Source organism: Peromyscus californicus, unplaced genomic scaffold (genome assembly GCF_007827085.1).
Source record: "Peromyscus californicus insignis strain IS unplaced genomic scaffold, ASM782708v3 Scaffold_8__1_contigs__length_139910024, whole genome shotgun sequence".
NCBI lineage: Eukaryota > Metazoa > Chordata > Mammalia > Rodentia > Cricetidae > Peromyscus > Peromyscus californicus.
Window position 1 is genome coordinate 126,652,916 of NW_026294606.1, and position 14,980 is coordinate 126,667,895.

The following is a 14,980-nucleotide window of genomic DNA, read 5'->3' on the forward strand; positions in this document are numbered from 1 at the left end:
TCTCGGCTGAGGCGGCGGCGTTTTCTCGGACTGCGCGGGGAGAGCGCCACCCGACCCGTTTTCTCCCGAAAGGAAAAGAATTTACTCCTATTTGGTTTTGATCTTAAGTCTTCTTCAGGAGTTGGAGGGTCGGAAGTGTTCACGTGGTTGAGGTGAGCGTCCTTTTCGGCTTAAGGCGGTTGTGAATGCAGGGAACCCAGTCGAACCCAGGTTCCTCTGCAAGAGCAGTGCGCACACTCCGCTGAGCAGACTACAGCCCCAGCAGTGTATCTCTTAAAGTAAGAAAAATGCATTATTGCTGGATGTGGTTAGGCACACTTGTTCCAGCACCGAGAAGGCGGGGGTTGGAAGTTCAGGAGTTTGAGTTGGTTCCTCTATTTTTTGTATTTCCTGTATCTGGTTGCTTAAAGCATGGAGACAAATTTCTACCTGGAGCTATTTTTTTCTTTTGAAGACACTTTTATTTTATATTTATGTCTGGTTTTGCCTGCATGTATGTATGTATGTGTACCATAGATATGCAGTACTGGCCAGAGGAAGCTGAATCCTTAGGAACCAGAGTTATAGAGAGCTGTGAGCCACCAGTCACCAATGTGGGTGCTAGGAATTGAACTGGGTCCCTCTATAAGAGCAGCCAATGCTCTTTTAAAAAAAATATATTATTTTTGTGTGTATGGGGTGTTTATTTTTTGACCAGAATGTCTGCCTGTGCACCATGTAAGTGCAGTGCCCTTGGAGACCATTAAAGGACATCCTATCCCCTGGAACTAGAGTTACAGATGGTTTGTGAGTTGCTATGTGGGTGCTGGGAGTCTAACCTGGGTCCTCTGGAAGAGTAGCCAGTGCTCCTAACCACTGAGCCATCACCTCCAGTGCTCTTAACTATTGAGTCATTTCTCCACTCCCAACCTAGAATATTCTTCGTCCAGAAGAGGGCATTGGATTCCCTGGACCTGGAGTTGAAGATGGCTGTGAGCCGGTATGTGAGTGCTAGGAACTGAATTCAGGTCCTCTGGAAGAGCAGCCGTTGCTTTTAACCACTGAGACATCTCTCCAGCCCCCCTACCCCAAGTATACTTTCTTCTTTGTTTCTTACTAAACCATCTAACTAAAGAGGATGCATTTATTATTACAATTTGATTAGGATTATAGAAGTAGAGGACAGTATTATTTTCTGCTTTAGGATGTAAGTAGTGAACATAAGAAAAAGGAATGTTTAAACTGACAACAAAATATAAGTAGGAGGGGCTAGGGAGGTGGCTTGGTATTAGGAGCAGTTGTTGCTCTTGCAGGGAACCTGGGTTTGGTTCCCAGAATCCACATGGTGGGTTACAATCATCCTTAACTCCAGTTTAGGGGATCTAACACCCTCCTCTGAACTCCTGAGGCACCAGGCCACACATGTGCACATACATACAGGTCAGGCAAAACAGTCATACACATAAAATAATATAAATTTTAAAAAACTTAAAAATATATAAATAGGAAAAGAGATGAGATGATAACAGTTTTCAGGAATTGCAGCTTATGTTTATGAAGAGAGACAAATGAACCCAGGGATTACTCTGTTTGATACTTGAGTCATTTTCTGTGTCGGGGGGAAAAAAGCAAAAAATATTCTTCAATCAGGTAACTGGCAGAGGCAATAAAAGGTATTCAATTGATGTAAATCAGGAGAAAACAACAGAGCAAGAATGTAAATTTTCCACGGATAGGAATTTAAGTAATTAGAATCCTTAGTTGAGCATTAAGCTCACTGTAACAGAAACAAGAAATATTCTGACAAGGACTTGTTTTGTATAAATAGAATGTGTGGATTTTCCTTTATATTTTTGTTATCTGTCAAGAAAGTTCCAAGAGGGAGGGGTGTGTGTGTGTGTGTGTGTGTGTGTGTGTGTGTGTGTGCGCTAGAGAAGGCCACAAGAGAGCCTTAAAGCCCCTGGACCAATTTTTTTTTTTTGGTTTTTTCGAGACAGGGTCTCTCTGTGTAGCTTTGTGTCTTTCCTGGAACTCACTTTGTAGACCAGGCTGGCCTCGAACTCACAGAGATCCACCTGCCTCTGCCTCCCAAGTGCTGGGATTAAAGGTGTGTACCACCACCGCCCGGGCACCCCTGGACCAATATTACAGGCAGCTGTGACCCACTTGCAGAACCGAAGCTGGATCCTTTATAAGAGCATTGAGTGCTCTTTTTTTTTTTTGATTTAAAATATTTTTATTTGTTTTACGTACCAACCACAGATACCCCTCTCATCCCTTTTCCTGCTCTGCCAGCATCCCCCCCCACCCATCCCCCATCCCTTCCTCCATAAGTGTAAGGCCTTCCATGGGGAGTCAACAAAGCCTGGGTACATTCAGTTGAGGCAGGACTAAGCTCCTTCCCTCTGCATCAAGGGTGAGCAAGGCATCCAACCATAGGTAATGGGCTCCAGAAAGCCAGCTCATGCACAGGGATAGATCCTGATCCCACTGCCAGGGGCCCCTTAAACAGACCAAGCTACACAACTGTCTTGCTTATGTAGAGGGCCTAATCCAGTCCCATACAGGCTCCACAGCTGTCCGTCTAAAATTTGTGAGTCCTCTACAAGCTTTAATACAGTTGTCTCTGTAGATTTCCCCATCAAAATCTTGAACCCCCTTGCTCATAGAATCCCTTTTCCCTCTCTTTGACTGAACTCCTGGAGCTCAGCCCGGTTACTTGGCTGTGAATCTCTGCATCTGCTTCCATCAGTTACTGGATGAAGGCTCTATGATGACAGGGGTATTCACCAGTCTGATTAATGAGGTAGGTCAGATCAAGCACCTTCTGCCCTATTGCTAGTAGTCTAAGCTGAGGTCATCCTTATGGATTCCTGGGAACTTCCCTAGCACCAGGTTACTCCCTTACCCTGTAATATCTCCCTCTATCAAGATATCTCTTTCATTGCTCTCCCACTCTATCCCTTCCTCAGCTCGACCATCTTGTTCCCTCATGTTCTCATCTCCCATTCCCTCCCCTCTGTTGCCCCCATCATCCCCAGTTTACTCATGGAGATCTCATCTGTTTCCCCTTCCCAGTACGATCCATGCATCATCCCTCTTAGGGTCTTCCTTGTTTCCTAGCTTTTCTGGAGCTGTAGGTTGTAGTCTGGTTATCCTTTGCTTTACATGTAGTATCCTCTAGATGGTATGAGTGAGTACATACCATGTTTGTCTTTCTGAGTCTGGGTTACCTTACTCATGATGATATTATCTAGTTCCATCCATTTGTCTGCAAATTTCATGATGTCATTGTTTTTTACAGCTGAGTAATACTCCAGGGCATTTGGTTGTTTCCAGGTTCTGGCTATTAAGAGTAATGATGCTGTGAACATAGTTGAGCAGGTATCCTTGTGGTATGATTGAGCATGCCTTGAGTATATGTTCAAGAGTGGTATCATTGGGTCTTGTGGTGGATTGATTCTCAATTTTCTGAGAAGTCACCATACTGATTTCCAAAGTGGCTGTACAAGATTGTACTCCACCAACAGTGGAGGAGTGTTCCCCTTACTCCGCATTCTCTCCAACATAAGTTGTCATCAGTGTTTTTGATCTTATCAATTCTGACAGGTGTAAGATGAAGTATCAAAGTTGTTTTGATTTGCATTTCCCTAATGACTAAGGATGTTGAGCAATTCCTTAAATGTCTTTTAACCATTTGAGATTCTTCTTTTGAGAATTCTCTGTTTACCTCTGTAGTCCATTTTTTTTTTTTTTTTTTTTTTTTTTGGTTTTTTCGAGACAGGGTTTCTCTGTGTAGCTTTGCGCCTTTTCCTGGAACTCACTTGGTAGCCCAGGCTGACCTCGAACTCACAGAGATCCGCCTGGCTCTGCCTCCCGAGTGCTGGGATTAAAGGCGTGCGCCACCACTGCCCGGCCATGTAGTCCATTTTTTAATTGGATTGTTTGGTATTTTGATATCTAGTTCTTGAGTTTTTTGTATATTTAGGAGATCAGCCTTCTGTCAGATGTGGGTTGGTGAAGATCCTTTCCCATTCTGTAGGCTGTTGTTTGGTCTTATTTACCGTGTCCTTTGCCTTACAGAAGCTTCTTAGTTTTAGGAGGTCCCATTTATTAATTGTTGCTCTCAGTGTCTGTGCTGCTGGTGTTATATTTAGAAAGTGGTCTCCTGTGCTAATGAATTCTAGACTACTTCCTACTCTCTCTTCTCTCAGGTTCAATGTATCTAGCTAGATTTATGTTGAGGTCTTTTGATCTACTTGGACTTGAATTTTGTGTATAGTGATAGATATGGATCTTTTTGCAATCTTCTACATGTTGACATTCAGTTTATTCCAGCACCATTTGTTAAAGATGTTTTCTTTTTTCCAGTTTTGACTTCTTTGTCAAAAATCAGGTGTTCATAGGTGTGTGGATTAATGTCAGTGTCTTCAATTTGATTCCATTGGTCCACATATTGGTTTTTTATGCCAATACCAAGCTATTTTTATTACTATGGCTCTATAGTAGAGCTTGAAGTTAGGGATGGTGGTGCCTCCAGAAGTTGCTTTATTGTAATGGATTGTTTTAGCTGTCCTGGGTTTTGTTTTTGTTTTTGTTTTTTTTAAATATGAAGTTGAGTATTGTTCTTGCGAGGTCTGTGAAGAATTGTGTTGGGATTTTGATAGAGATTGCATTGAGTTTGTAGATTGCTTTTGGTAAGATTGCCATTTTTACTATGTTAATCCTACCTATCCATGAGCATGGGAGATCTTTCCATTTTCTGATATCTTCTTCCATTTCTTTTTTCAAGGACTTAAAGTTCTTGTCATACAAGTCTTTCACTTCTTCTGTTAGAGTTACCCCAAGATATTTTTTTTTTTTTTTTTTTTTTTTTTGGTTTTTTCGAGACAGGGTTTCTCTGTGTAGCTTTGCGCCTTTCCTGGAACTCACTTGGTAGTCCAGGCTGGCCTCGAACTCACAGAGATCCACCTGGCTCTGCCTCCCGAGTGCTGGGATTAAAGGCTGTGCGCCACCAACCGCCCGGCTACCCCAAGATATTTTATATTGTTTGTGGCTATTGTAAAGGATGATGTTTCTCTGATTATTTCTCAGCCCTTTTATCATTTGTATATAGGAGGGCTACTGATTTTTTTGAGTTAATCTTGTATCCTGCCACATTACTGAAGGAGTTTATCAGCTGTAGGAGTTTCCTGTAGAATTTTTTGGGGTCACTTATATATATTATCGTATCATCTGCAAATAGCGAAAGCTTGACTTCTTCCTTTCCAATTTGTATCCCCTTGATCTCCTTTTATTGTATTATTGCTCTAGCTAGAATTTCAAGTACTGTATTGAATAGATATGGGAAGAGTGGACAGCCTTGTCTTGTTCCTGATTTTAGTGGAATCGCTTTGAGTTTTTCTCCATTTAATTTGATGGCTTTTGACTTGCTGTAAATTGCCTTTATTATGTTTAGGTATGTTTCTTGTATTCCTGATCTCTCCAAGACCTTTATTATGAAGGGATGTTGGATTTTGTCAAAGGCTTTTTTCAGCATCTAATGAGATGATCATATATTTTTTCTTTCAGTTTGTTTATATGATGTATTACATTGACAGATTTTCATATGTTGAGCCATCCCTGCATCTCTGGGATGAAGCCTACTTCATCATGGTGGATGATTTTTTTGATGTGTTCTTGGATTATGTTTGCCAGTATTTTATTGAGTATTTTTTGCACTAATGTTCATGAGGGAGCTTGGTTTGTAATTCTCTTTCTTTTTTATATCTTTTAGTGGTTTGGGTATCAAGGTAACTGTAGCCTCATAGAAAAAGTTTGGCAATGTTCCTTCTGTTTCTATTGTGTTGGACAGTTTGAGGAGTATTGGTATTAGGCACTTCTTTGAAATTCTGGTAGAATTCTGCACTGAAACCATCAGGCCCTGGGCTTTTTGTGTTTCTGAGATTTTTAATGAATGCTTCTATTTTCATAGGTGTTATAGGTCTATTTAAATTGTTTATCTGATCTTGATTTAATTTTAGTATGTTTGGTACTTATCCAGAAAGTTGTCCATTTCTTTTAGTTTTGTTTTTGTTTTTGTTTTTGTTTTTCGAGACAGGGTTTCTCTGTGTAGCTTTTGCGCCTTTCCTGGAACTCACTTTGTAGACCAGGCTGGCCTCGAACTCACAGAGATCCACCTGGCTCTGCCTCCCGAGTGCTGGGATTAAAGGCATGGGCCACCACCGCCGGCTCCATTTCTTTTAGATTTTCCGATTTTGTGGAGTACAGGTTTTGAAGTATGACATGATGATTCTCTGCACTTCCTCCTTGTCTATTGTTGTGTCTCCCATTTTGTTTCTGATTTTGTTAATTTGGATATTCTCTCTGTTTTTTTGTTAGTTTGGGTAAGGGTTTGTCTATCTTTTTAATTTTCTCGAAGAACCAACTCTTTTTTTGATTTATTCTTTGTATTCTTTTGTTTCTGTTTTTATTGATTGCAGCCCTTAATTTGGTTATTTTCTGGCATCTACTCCTCCTGAGTGAGTTTGCTTCTTTTTGTTCTAGAGCTTTCAGGTGTGCTGTTAAGTCACTAGTGTGAGATTTCTTCAACTTCTTTATGTGGGCATTTAGAGCTATGAACTTACTTCTTAGGCACTGCTTTCATAGTTGCCGCGGACTGGGTCTCAGTAGGAACACCAGACCGAGGGAGAACGGGTTGAAGGTACTCAGGATAAGTGGGATTCGGCGAATGACAGACAGACACAGACACCAGAGTATGCTGTGAACTGCTGCAATTTTACTCAGATCAAGCAGTGTTTTTTATACATTCATTTGAGGAAACATGGCAAATCGGCCAGTTGGGGCGATAGACATAGAATTAACAATGTGGTCACACAATTTTCTCAGAATGACTAGCAGATCTCATGAGTACAGGTGTTATTTCCTCTTTTGTGGTCCCTCATCCAGACAGAGAGAACATTACGGCCCTAGCTGAAGTTTTTCCTTCTACGTAGTTATTAGACCTTTGTTTTGTATCACAATTAAACCCTTCCCACCATCGTTCTAACCACGGTTTCATTTGTGTGAAAATATTTAACCTTTGCTTGCAGGTGAGAAGGCCACCAGGGGGGGTTGGGACCTAGCTATTCTTTCCATGAACTGTAACTTATGCCATTCTGTTTTCATACTATTATGATTCACCCATTGGTTCCCATGTTTATCATAAGCTCCCGTAAAGGGCAATGGCTCCAAATAATTATTATATCTAGGATCAAAGTTAGGGGGTTGCCACCACCGACCCTTGATGAGAAACTCTATTTGTCCCTTGATAATTCTTGTAGGACTGGTTAGTTCCTGTAACTGCTTCCTTGCAGCTGCTGTTGGCTGCGCGTATGGATTGCTTATGAGTTCCTGGACTTTTACTTTCATCTCTCCTCGCTAGACTCTTTGTCCCTCTGAGTCATAAGTTCTTTTTGTTCTAAGTCATTCATAAATTCCCCCAAACTTCTAGGACCCTCTTTAACTGTTTGCCTAAAAGCTTGAATTATAGGTGGGGGTATTGAGGCCACTTTTGAGGAATCATTATTCTCTTTATGGGGCACATCAGAAAACATTGAGAGTTAACTCCCTGAAATCAATACACAAGGAAACAGCAATAGTCACAGCTGCAAAGAGAAAAAAGACAGAATGCCAGCCAGCTTCTGTAAGCAGATTTTGTGTGGTTCCGTGTAGCCTGGCACCATGATTCGGGCAGATTGATAATGGGGTCGCCGGGGGCATAGACCCGAGGGCCGCGAGCCCCCCTTTCCCACGTAACCACCTCATCCAAGGCATTTGTCACGCGGGCGACACCGTCGTGGGCGTGGCAGTTCCCCCTTTTTTGTTTTTAAGGCGGAAGGCATACAGGTCCTCACGTACACTGCCCAGAGATCTGGTTATTGTCCTGAAAAGACAAGGGAAAATCACGGTAACACAAACTACAATTAAGGCAAGAATGCCTATGAAAATAAAATATTGAATCCAATCTAAGGGATTCATGGCCTTAAGGTCTTCTTGTAATCCTTGTGCTAAGACATTCAATGAGCCAGCTTGTATATGAGCTTGGCTCATGGCCGATATGTCCTTTTGAATAACCTCTAAATCATGAGTAATGGAAGAATCCTTCCATACCCCTAACAAATGATGCTTAACTTTATCCCAATTCTCAGAGGAATTGTAGGGAAGTGGAGTCACACAAATAGCTTTGTATTCTTGATGACATCTAGTTTCCATGAGTTTCTTAATATTGGCCACATCTTGTCCTAAGGCTAACACTACTTCCTCTAATATATTAATCTTTGCCTCTAATTTCTTGTCAATAATTGCTTGTTCAGATAATGCAAAGGAAATATTCTTATTTAAATCATTTACAAATTGAGCTGTATGAATCTCTTGAACCAGGGCGGTGGTGGCAATGGCAAAAGTAGTAATAATAGATATTAATGCTGTTATCCCTAATATCAATGCTGCAACAAATCTTTTTGGCCTTATTAATTCATGAAGCTGTCTAAGTACCTGTAAAGCTGAATTATCATACCAAGTCATGTTATGTAATTGCACAGGCATCATTATAAAAGGTGGTCTTTTCACAATCATCATAATCTGCATTTTTTGTCTTTCCCTTGGTGAAATACAATTAGTGATAATGCATCTAAAGCGAGTTACATGATATGAGTTAGACCCAAGAGCAGAGATATTTACACGGGCAGCAGAGCCTAGTAGCAGAGCAAAAGGATAGGAAATACATGCTCTAACTGCAATGGGAGATGGGGTAGTTTCTTTGGGTCTTTTTTGAGACACTGGGCCTGAAGCGGCAACAAGCCGAAACAAGTCTGGATGTTTTCTCATGTTTCCGGAGGGGGTTCTAGCGACCCACACTGGCTCAACATACCCAGGTGAAAACCACCTAGTGATTTTCTCTCCATGACCCACAAATGTATAATTATGGAACTTATCTTTATTCTTTGAGATATAATCTTCATACTTCTTTTCTCCAGAAGAGGCGGAAAAATCCCAAATAAGCAATTTAGACAGTAAAGGATTGTAGGAGGAGGCTGCGTGAGGAAACCCACAACGCAACCAAGTAGGAAAGGCGGTAACACCATCATCCCAAAATTGATTCTTATCCCGATACTTAGTAATACCGGAATCAAGAGGCATAAAATTGACAGACTTAAAAGTTTCATTCATAGTGGGAAGTGCCAGAGTAAGCAGTTGAGTCTCCCAGATCCATCTAGGATCTCCTTTCTTACCGGTAGAGCTGGGGGCATCAGTTAAAAAGGTTCTGTAGCTGGTAGAGAGACACCCGGGAGGAGCTACTCCTTCCAGGGCGAAGCAAATTGGTAATGAATCTGAGCTTCCTGCAAAGTTTATAAATGAGGAAGCACTTGCCCTTTCGTCTGAATCTTGGAAACCCCCGATGATCTCCGTCTGATTGCTCAATACCTTATAAGTCTCATCATCCAACCACCCCACTACATGTAAAAGAGGAGGACGAGGCACATAAGCCCAATAGGAAGAAGGACTGGTAGACGCCGTAGAGGCCCAACAGCAATCAAGGACAACATGGCTACAAATAGCATTTCTAAAGGAGGGTTAGAACATTGTTGTGAGGCAAGTGCTTTTGCTTTCGTCGCCAGATGTTTTAGCTGGGTCCATGTCGGAAGCTTCTGTGGCTTCAGGGTCAGCTTCTTCATCTCCTGAGTGAGCCGGGCCGTCGCTAACTTTTCCTTTCGCTTTTGCAGTTTTCTGCGGCGCCGGCCTGATGAGTCCGTCTGGAATCCATATGGGTGATTCCGCATCCTGTGGAAAGATACAAGCATACCCTCGCCCCGAAGTTGTTAGAGGGTCGGGTCCTTTCCAGGATCCCGAAAGCAAGTCTCTCCATAGTACTTGTGGCAATGATGATGCCGTCTCTTTTACTGCCCAATGCTTAAGAGCAGAGGAATTATTATTTGAGTCCATGTTCAAATGGTTTAATACAAATAGAGAATGACTTAAAACATGATGAGGGGACATATATGAGTTAGCATTCTGTGATCTTTCTACTTGTAATTTTAATGTCTGATGAGTTCTTTCTATGATGGCCTGTCCTTGTGGGTTATAGGGAATTCCTGTCGTGTGACTAATCCCCCATTGTGCTAAAAATACCTCAAAAGATTTTGAGGTGTAGGCAGGTCCATTATCAGTTTTGATATGCATGGGTTTCCCCATGATCATGAAACATTGTACCAGATGCTGAATCACATCCTTTACTGCTTCTCCTGATCTGGCAGATGCGTGGATAAAATGAGAGAATGTATCCATTGTTACATGAACATACTTCATCTTCCCAAAGGAAGGAATATGGGTTACGTCCATCTGCCATAATGCAAGAGGCTTCAATCCCCTAGGATTGACTCCCATCTTTAAACTCTGATTTTGTGGAGGGCAATGAGCACACTCCTTAACTATATGTCTAGCTTGTTCTCTAGTTATCTGAAAAGCTTGTTTTAATGCATTAGCATTCTGATGATGCAGAGCATGACTTTCTTGTGCCTCCTGTACTGTAAGGAGATTAATTCTAGTTAATAAGTCAGCCATGTGATTACCATGGCTCAGGGGTCCTGGTAACCCTGTATGACCCCGAATATGTCCTATGAAAAGTTTCTCTGTTCTTTGCCATAACAGAGCCTGCAGTTCCTTAAGCAGAGGCTTAATAGTAGAAGAACCTGTTAAACTTGCTGTTTCTATGGCAGGAAATAAATTAACTACATACTTTGAGTCTGTATAAAGGTTAAGGGTCTGGGGAAAATGTCTAAGTGCAAGCAGAACTGCACGTATTTCTGCTTGCTGGGCTGTTATCTGCGGTACAACTTCTATTAAAGGTTCCTCCCCTTCCGAGTATACCACAGACCTCCCATTTGCTGACCCATCTGTAAAAACCACAATACCCTCTGTTAGGGGTTGAGAAACACATATCTTTGGAAATATAAGAGGAACTTCTTTTATGAATTCAATAAGAGGGTCTTTGGGGTAATGAAAGGCGATTTGTCCTAGGTATCCCATTAAGGAGAGACACCAATCTTCTGATTCTTGTAATAAGAGCTCTAATTGTTCTTTATTATAGGGTATAATTACAAAGGCCGGTTCCTTGCCAAACAATTCTCTAGACCTAATTCTGCCCTTATATATAAGTTGTGCACAAAGAGAGGGATAAGATATAAGTACCTTCTTATGTGTGTGTGGTAGGTGTAGCCACTCCAATACACCTCCCTGCCATAGGCAAGCTGTTGGAGTATAATCTGTGGCAAAAACAATTAAATACCATGGAATCAAATAGTCTACTTGATGTACTTTAGCTTTTTCCAAAGCCTGCTCTATATGTCTTAAAGCCTGCAAGGCTTCAGGAGTTAAGTGTCTTATTGACCTTGGGTGAGCTTCTCCATGTAATATTTGATACAGGGGGCTTAATTGACCTGTTGTGACATTTAAATATTTTCTTACCCAATTATATTTCCCAACAATTTTTGAAAATCATTGAGGGTCTTTAATTTATCTACTCTGATAGATGCCTTTTGGGTTGTTATATAATTATCCCCTATCCATTGTCCCAGATAACTAAGTGGCCTATTTTTCTGAATTTTTTCTGGAGCCACGACAAGGCCATAAGCTGTTAGACTACTAATTGTCTCTTTGAGAATTTTCTCTGTTGTATCTTTATTTTCATGAGCCAATAATATATCATCCATATAATGAATAATATATGCAGAGGGAAAAGTTTTTCTTATTGGTAAAAGGGCCATGTCCACAAATTTTTGACATAATGAAGGACTGTTCTTCATTCCTTGGGGTAATACATTCCAATGAAATCGTCTATAGGGTCTCTTAAAATTAACTGAGGGTATACTAAAGGCAAATCTAGGGCGATCCTGAGGCTGTAATCTTATTGTAAAAAAGCAATCTTGTAGATCAATGACTATAATGTGCCAGTCCTTCGGTATGGTCACAGGGGATGGGAGTCCTGGTTGTAGGGCCCCCATATCCTCCATTGTAGCATTTACTGCTCTTAAATCTTGTAGTAGTCTCCATTTTCCTGATTTCTTTTTTATGACAAATACAGGAGTATTCCATGGGCTATTAGATTCTTCTATATGCCCTTTTTCCAATTGTTCTGATACCAGCTGTTCTAATGCCTGTATTTTTTCTTGTGTCAGGGGCCACTGACTAACCCATATAGGCTGATCAGACTTCCACTGTATAGAGTCTGCATAGAGATCCTTTGCAGTGGCCCCTATGTAAAATGCTGCTCCAGCTCAGAACTTCCTGTTACTAAATGCACATCAAGTGACTCCATTAAGTCTCTTCCCCATAGGGTAAATGGTAGAGAGGGTAGCACATAAGGTTGTATAAACCCTTCTTTACTGTCTGTTTGCCATTTTAAAAGCTTTGAACTCTGCATTACTCCGGAAGCCATCCCTATTCCCATAAGGGAGGATCCTGTTCTGTGTGTTGGCCAAGAAGAAGGCCAATCCTTTCCTGCTATGCAGGTCCTGTCAGCACCTGTGTCCAAGAGTCCTTGGAAGGTCCTGCCGTCCAGGATGATTGTCTTAAAGGGTCGTCGCCCTAATTCTTGTACCCAATTGACTCCTTCTACGGAGTCTGAAGAGCCAAACTGTCCTGACCCCCTATGGCTTTTCATAACAGGGTTAGGCATTTTTATGTAGGGGAGTAGAACAACCTGTGCGATTCTCTGTCCCTTGTGTAATTGAATGGTTTCTTTTAAAGGCCTGATCATCACCTTTATTGTACCTAAGGTATCTGCATCTAGCACTCCAGGGAGTACTTCAAAGCTGGTAGCAGTATTAGAGCTTCTCCCCAAAATTAATCCTATCATTTGTGGTGGCAGGGTTCCTGTAATTTTTGTATCTATGACTGTTACCCCATCCCACAGGGACAGGAGCAAGTCCTGAGGACATGATATATCTAATCCAGCACTCTCTGGAGTAGCTCTAGGCAGGTTATGGACAGTGAATTCTGGCGCAGCAGGGTTTAGCCCTGGTGTTAACTGTACGTCCTTTTGGACATTCCCCTTTTCTTTCTCGGGGCTAAGGGGGAGCCCCGAAGCTAGTTTTTTGTCTGACTGTCGGGCTTGAGGGGAACTCCCTCCTTAGTGAACCTTGACTTGCATTCATTTCTCCAATGCTTCCCTTTTTTGCATCGTGGGCAAATGCCAGGAGGCGCTCTTCCTCCTCTATTCTCAGCATTCGGGCATTCCTTTTGCATGTGCCCTGATTTTCCACATTTATAACAGGTCGGGGAGCTATCAGCCCCTCCGCTACTTATTTTCTTAACATTGGCGCTAAATCGTTGTCCTTTCATTGCTGCAGCGTAGGCCATTCCTTGCACTACGGCTGGTGAGGCATCCATGCATGCTTTTATATAATCCTGTAATGAGCCTGTCTTCCTGACGGGCCTAATTAAGTCTTTACAAAGAGTATTGGCATTTTCTCAGGCTAACTGTTTCAGAAGCATGTCCGTCCCCTCTGAAGGGGGAAGCATTCTATGTATTGCTTCCTCAAATCTAGAGATAAAGGCTTGATATGTTTTTTCATTCCCTTGTATAATCCCTGATAACACCATGCTCTTTGTCCCGGGAGGCGGAATGCGACGCCAAGCAGCGACTGCATTGCTAGTAATAGCCTCCAAGACATCACGAGGCAAAGCAGACTGAGACTGAGGCATTCTTCTCCCTTTTCTTTTGTATATCTGTGCATAGCCTTCCCTACCTTCCTCCATTCCGTCAGTGTCAGGCTGCCATCCTCTGTGAGCCAGGGACACAATTCCTTCACGAGTTTAAGGAATTCTGCCAAGGCCTCTGGTGTTACCTTCAAGCCCTTTTTTGCCAACATATGTCTTATCACAGATGCAAATAATTTGTCCTCCTTTGAGAGGTGGTGCCCCATGCTTACCTTCTGGATTACCTGTGCTTAACCGGTGAGCCTTTACCGGCGGGTCTGCAGAACCCTGACAGGAGCCGATCCCTACTTATGAAAAGAGAGAAAGGAGAGAGAAAATTACTTGTCCTTCATGTCCCTGTTCGAAGCGCCACCTGCCGCGGACTGGGTCTCAGTAGGAACACCAGACCGAGGGAGAACGGGTTGAAGGTACTCAGGATAAGTGGGATTCGGCGAATGACAGACAGACACAGACACCAGAGTATGCTGTGAACTGCTGCAATTTTACTCAGATCAAGCAGTGTTTTTTATACAATCATTTGAAGAAACATGGCAATCGGCCAATGGGGCAATAGACATAGAATTAACAATGTGGTCACACAATTTTCTCAGAATGACTAGCAGATCTCATGAGTACAGGTGTTATTTCCTCTTTTGTGGTCCCTCATCCAGACAGAGAACATTACGGCCCTAGCTGAAGTTTTTCCTTCTACGTAGTTATTAGACCTTTGTTTTGTATCACAATTAAACCCTTCCCACCATCGTTCTAACCACGGTTTCATTTGTGTGAAAATATTTAACCTTTGCTTGCAGGTGAGAAGGCACCAGGGGGGTTGGGACCTAGCTATTCTTTCCATGAACTGTAACTTATGCCATTCTGTTTTCATACTATTATGATTCACCCATTGGTTCCCATGTTTATCATAAGCTCCCGTAAAGGGCAATGGCTCCAAATAATTATTATATCTAGGATCAAAGTTAGGGGGTTGCCACCACCGACCCTTGATGAGAAACTCTATTTGTCCCTTGATAATTCTTGTAGGACTGGTTAGTTCCTGTAACTGCTTCCTTGCAGCTGCTGTTGGCTGCGCGTGTGGATTGCTTATGAGTTCCTGGACTTTTACTTTCATCTCTCCTCGCTAGACTCTTTGTCCCTCTGAGTCATAAGTTCTTTTTGTTCTAAGTCATTCATAAATTCCCCCAAACTTCTAGGACCCTCTTTAACTGTTTGCCTAAAAGCTTGAATTATAGGTGGGGGTATTGAG